Genomic DNA, 6,504 nt, shown 5'->3' on the forward strand with positions numbered 1-6,504 from the left:
CATGTCAGATTCAGTTTAAAGTTCTATTCATAGTTTGATGAATGCTCTCTTCAATTTTGGTTTTGCAATTTAAATCTACATTTAGTTCTTTATTTAGTGCTTCAATTAGTTCTTTAGTTGGCTTAAGTAGAGGCCTATATGATTAGTTTAAGAATTCAATTTGTTTTAAATTCCAGCTTGTGTTGTTTTATGCGTTTCTGGTTGTCGTATTTGCTTGATTGATTTTTCTTTTGCATGCTGTTCATGCCTTCCTCTTTGGATCACGTGTTTGTATAGGCTGCCTAATGGTTGTTTAAGATCCAGTTTAGGTTTAGGAAGATTTGTGTGTTTAGCTTTGAGTGCATGCATATATTCCAATTTTGGTTTTTTTATTTTCATGTCATCTTTTGTGCATGTATTTCATGTTTAGCTTTCATTTCCCGTTCATGCAAGACTTCATTTCCAGCTTCCATAATATAGTTTCAAGTTCATGTGATTTTTGCAATTGTATTTCACATTTGATTTTCCAATTTTTCATTTTATTTTAGTTATCACTTGTTCTTGCATAATAGGCTTAGTTGTACATAATACACTGTTTTTTGTGATTTTTTTAATTTGGTTTTAGTTGAATACTTGCATTTTTGTTAGTAAAATTTTACTTTTGAAATATCTGGTTTTAAGTAATTTTAGTTATTTTGCATAATAATTTTTTTTACTTCTTGTTAATTTTGTAGGATTAAATTTTTCTGGACATTGAGTGATTGAGCCAACTTTAGAAAAAGTAGGGTGATAACCGATAATTAGATTAAGAATTTCTACCTAATCTCTATGGGATCAATATTCCGATCGAAATATCACTTTTACTACTTGTTCAGCTTGTATACTTGTAGTTAGGGATGTTCATTCGGTTAGTTCGATTAATTTTGAACCGAATTATCCAAAATAAAGTTAACCGAATTACATTATTTTATTTTCATTAACTGAACCAAATTTATGAATTTCGAAAATTAACTAATTGAATTTATTTTTAATTTAATTTAGTCAGTTTGGTTAATTTTTTAATAAATACATTTAAGTTAAATTATATTTTAAACTTTTAATTTCTCAATTTTAAACAAACTAAAGAAAATTATTTAATAAAATATTCAAATACAAGGTATTATGTTAAAAACTCTAACAAGTTATGAAATTAAGTGATCCATTTCATGTATTTTTCATTTTATATTTGGATTATGTTATATTTCGGTTAAAATTTTGGTTAATTCGATTTTTGAACCAAATTAGTCGAAAATCAAAATTTTTCTAAAATTATTTGCATTAATCGACCAAAATTAATTCCGTGGCCAACCGATTAACCGAAATAAAATCAATTCTATCGATTAATTTGATTAAAATCGAATTACGAACACTTATACTTGCAGTTCACCCGTATCAAGTTTTTGGCTCTGTTGCTAGGGATTAGGATTTAAGAGTCCTAAGTTAACATCAATCTTCACCATACTTTTCTATAGATTGGTTCCATTTAGTGTACATACCTTAGGCTAGAGCTTAGGCTTGCTTTAGTTTTAGATGCATATATCCTAGGTTCCCTTGTTTATCACTTTTTTTTCCTTAAGCTGTATATATTTAGGTTTCCATTTGTATGCTGTTCTTTTGGTTTAGTGTTCTTATGGCCCATGTATACACTCAATTAGGAATCATGAGTTAATCCTTTTAGATCTTGAGTTTAAAGTTACCCGTAAAAGGATTAAGAGGGAGAGACAAATCGATCCATCAACATTATTATCGAGCACAACATTACAGCCTTTAGAGATTATAATGTGCCTGATCTTTATGGTTTTCAATCGAGTATTAGGAAGCCAGCTATAAAAGTCAACAATTTTGAGATTAAATCTACAATCTTCTAGATGATGCAATAGTCAATGCAATTTAGTGATCATTCGAGTGAGGATCCTAATGCTCGTCTTTTGAATTTTTTGGAGATTGGTGATACATTTAAACATAATGGTGTTATTGAGGATGCCAAAGCTTAGATTTTAGATTTTTTTGAGATTGGTGATACATTTAAACATAATGGTGTTACTGAGGATGCCAAAGCTTAGATTATTTCCATTTTCCCTTAGAGATAGAGCTAAGAGTTGGTTAGCCCTGCTGCCATAAAATTTCATCACCATTTGGGGTGATTTAGTATTAAAGTTCATGGCTAATTTTTTTTTTTCGACCAAGATGGCCAAGTTTAGAAATGTGATCACTACATTTTTTTAGCATGATTCAGAGACCTTGTATAAGGCTTGAGAAAGATATAAGGAGCTCCTGAGACGGTGTTCACACCATTGACTATTGAAATGGCTAAAGAATTAGATTTTTTATAATGGGTTAGTGTCTAATACTAGGTTAGGACATTTACTATATGAAATTGAAAGTACAATCTGAGTTTTTGGTCAAGGTGAACATAACGTAGGCAATTTTTTTATCTTTAGATAATTAAGCTCTAACTTGGTCAGTACTTTGCTTAGAAAGTATACTAGTATCTGTTTTTTCTTTTTTCTCAAACTAGGATCGAGCTGATGGCCTGGTCAATAATGACAATGTAAAGGTAGAACACCTCTTCGGGCCTAAGCTTTGATAATATCAAAAAAGATGAGAGAAATTGCTTTAACTTTTCAAAGGCTTTTTGAAAACTAGGGTGTCCATCTAAAGTTTGAAATAATTATAAAGATTTTGAAAAATAGTAGGCACTGATTTGTCGACCTTGACATGAACCTGCTCAAGGCGGCCACTCTTTCTGTTAACCTTTACAATTTTTATTGAGGTCAATGCCTTTATGTCTAAGATGGCCTAAACCTTATCAAGGTTTGCCTTTATCCTCATCTGATTAATCATGTAACCAAGAATTTGCTTGACGTAACACTAATGGCACACTTACTTGGGTTAAGCTTCATGTTTTATTTTTTAAGTGTGTTGAAGGTTTCGTTCAAATCTAATTTGTTTGTATTCATGGGACCAACATAAAAGCTTGATTAAAACAACATGTATATGTGTCGACTTAAGAGTGTGACGTCAAAAAATAAAAAAAATCTTTCAAAAGATATTCACAGTTGGTGAGCTTAAAAGCTTGGCATTGGCTCTTAAGAGAGCATTTGATTTTTCTTTTCAGTTTAGTTGTTTCTCTTATCCTAGTTGTTCTTTTTTTTCCTACTTCATTGACCTTGACCCATGGTTCTTCTTTGTCTTAGGACTCTTTGACCTTGGCTGAAATGTCAATCTGTTTTCTAGTTTTATCCTTTATAGTTGTAACATAACACTATCTTATTGTGGATTGGTTTTTTCAAACCATTCTTACCTCGTTAAAAGTGGAAAACTTGATCTTGATATGAAAAACTAAGCCAATAATTCTCATAATAGATTGACTAGGTCAGCTTAACATCATGCTTTGTGCTAATGGAACATCTACCACCATATACTTAATGATCAAGGTGATGCCCTTTGGCTTTATACCTAACAAGATTAGCAACCTAATAATTTCTTCTATTAGCACATGTTCATTTTTGAAGTCAATCAGAATGGTGGTAAATAGTTTTAGCATTTTTTTCATTATCCCCATTCTTAGCATCATTGAGTAGTATAACAAATCGATTAAGCTTTCACTGTCAAACAAGATCCTCCTCACCATATGGTTATAGACCATAACTTGGATGACACGACACTGTCATGTAGGAACTGGATCTTTTCCAAATGAGTTTACCAAGATCGACTCATCTTTTCAACTTTTTTGCTTTTTGGTCAAGGACCCAATGACCATAATTGTCCCCTTATCATATTTTTTTTGGCCAATATTGAAGCCCCCTTAATGATCACATTGATTATCTCTACAATGGGCTTATTGTTCACATTATTTCTTTCTTCTTCCTCTTGTTCGACCCTTTGATTGCCACCACCTTGATTTTCTTTATTAGTCTTGAATTGATCTTATTTTGAAATAACAAAACATTAAGCTAAATAAGCTTGATCAAGATTTTGAAAAAGATTTATTTCGTACATGTTCTTAAGTTTTATATTTTGGTACTAAATAAATAATATGATTTTCAAAGTTTAAACAAAACATTTCTTTATGTTTTCTTATTTCTCAAAAGATTATTTATTTGAGCTTAAATGAAAGTCCAATTGATATTTTTAAAGTGAACTTATTTATTTTGGACTAATACAATTTTGATAATACTGGTTTTGAGAAATAGATTAATTTAAGAAAGTTGTTTACAAGAACAAAATTTTTCAACATTGAACTTGTTTTATTTTTCTGTATTAATTCACAAAGTTTAATATTTGAATTTTATATGATTGGAAAGCTCTTTAAGTCTACTTTCTAATGGATCAAACAAATCAAAATCAAAATTTTTTAAGAAAAGATTTTGAATTTTTACTAGATACTTTGCAGTTATCTAAAAATTGCACAATGTGTAGTTTTGAAAATTCACTATAATTCGTATACAATGAATTAGTGATGAATTTTATATGGATAGAAAGCACTTTAAGTCTAATTTCTAATCTTCAAACAATTTTTAATTTGAAATTGTATAACTTAAGATATGATCCAAGTAGTAAGTAGAGTGCAAAACATGATACAACCACCCAACTTGATCAATTGATCCCCTGGGTATAGGATCAATCTCCTGGTTGAACCAATTGATCCTTTTTTGTAATGGATTGATTGATTTTTCTTACAGAAACAAAATAGAATTGAAAAACACCAAAAAGGATTGATCCCTTACAAGAAGGGATTGATTGGGTAAGGCACAAGATCGATCCCCTATTAGAACCAATTGATCCCCTATGCCCAGAAAAGCTCTAACGGCTAGTTTTTTCAAGCTTCAACTTTTTTTTTTCAACTCCAAACCATCCCTAATGACTAGTTATTCAATTCCTCTATAAATTGGGCATTTCAACACACCAAAAAGGTTGATAAATCAAAAGATCAAGAATCAACAAGTTATATTTTTGTTTTCTCAAAAAATCAAGAGTTGTTGAGCTTAAAATCCATATCTTTTGTATTTGTTGTATCCAAGCTATATTGTGTCTTTCATTCATCAAATTTTATTGTACTTCATTAGGCAAACACTTAACCTTGAGAGGTATTTCAATTTACAAAAATCATTTGGATTATCTTGTAAGCAAGAAGTGAGGTATCTTCTTGATATTGTAAAGGTAAAGGTTGCTATCTAAGCTTTAAAAAAATATAGGGATTTAGTACAAGATAGGTTTGTATCTTGTAAGAGTTTTTTTTTAATTAGTGAATTGAAGCCTTGGTGTGGACAACAAAAAAGAGATAATGTAGGTGCCTTGTAGAAAATGACCAAACATTTATAAATCATTATGTTTAATTTATCTATCCCTATCTCCTTACATTTATTGTTGTTTATATTTGATTTTAGGTTCACTAATTGTTATTGATTGCATCATATTTTCATAAAAAATCCTTATTAATTTAATTTCTCATTCAATTATCTTGAAATTGTTGTTTTAGAAGAATTAAAAAAAAAATTCCAATTTACCCTATTCTTCGATCACTATCTCATTTAAAAAGCTAACATCCTTCTCTACCCCTATTTTCTTGGTTTTTCCTGATCTTTTTTTTCTAAAATCCTTTATCTTTTATCTCTGCCTTTGTCGATCCATAAATATGTTTGGCCGATCTTTTTTGATTAGATTCTCAATTTCATTTTTTAGGTAGATACAATCCTCGATATTATGCTCTAATATCTATGAAAGATGTACCTTTTCATCAGATCTCTTCTGCTCTTTTACCTCAATGGTTTAAGCCATCTGAGCTTGGGGTTCTTTTTGATTTGCATCTGAATCCTCTATCGAGAGGCATTCAATATAGTACAATTACTGTGTCATCGATTTAGGCTTCTAGCCTTATAGTACCTCTTTAATCTTTTCCCCTTTAGAGAGTTATAGATTTTTTTTTTTTTACAAGCCAAGGAAAAAGGATGAGGCTTTCTCACCTCAGTTGCTTTTCATTGTAGTTTTAACATTTATGTATTTCTCGACAATGAGTAACACATTGGCCAAAATCTTAGGTGGCTCTAGAGAGAGGGTGAGCTTAAAGTGGCATTCTAGGTCACTTAACGTAGTCAAGGTAACCACTATTGCTACTTACTCTAAGTTTTTAACTTGAAAAGCTTCAGTGTTAAAATGTGTGATGTATTCTTTTAGGAATTCATTTCTACTTTGGTAGATCGACATCAAACTAAATGTTATTCTTTTATTCATCGGTTATGACGAATATAAAAAAGAAGAAGTGTCTAAGTTATTTAAAAGTGGTTATTAACTTTGTCTAGACGCTTTTATACCAAGATCGAGTTGTTCCCTTTAATGTTGTAGCAGGCCTTTTACACGTATTGGCCGTACAACTCTCTACATCATATTAGTCTGATAGAGCTTAAAATGATCAAAAGGGTAAGATACCCCATCATAAGTCTTCAAGGTCAACATCTTAAACCTATTGGGAAGTACAGCTTGATC

General features: G+C 30.5%; 1 non-coding gene across 1 annotated transcript; it reads right to left on the minus strand.

Annotated features, from left to right (window-relative positions):
* Positions 1 to 2,211: 2,211 nt before the first annotated feature.
* LOC149514024 (small nucleolar RNA R71) lies at positions 2,212 to 2,318 on the minus strand. Its single transcript, XR_016329472.1, has one exon. It is a non-coding gene; the product is annotated as a small nucleolar RNA R71 (small nucleolar RNA).
* Positions 2,319 to 6,504: the final 4,186 nt, after the last annotated feature.

The sequence above is a fragment of the Durio zibethinus genome, chromosome 17 (genome assembly GCF_047325235.1).
Source record: "Durio zibethinus cultivar Kanyao isolate XHJ-2024 chromosome 17, ASM4732523v1, whole genome shotgun sequence".
Taxonomy (NCBI): domain Eukaryota; kingdom Viridiplantae; phylum Streptophyta; class Magnoliopsida; order Malvales; family Malvaceae; genus Durio; species Durio zibethinus.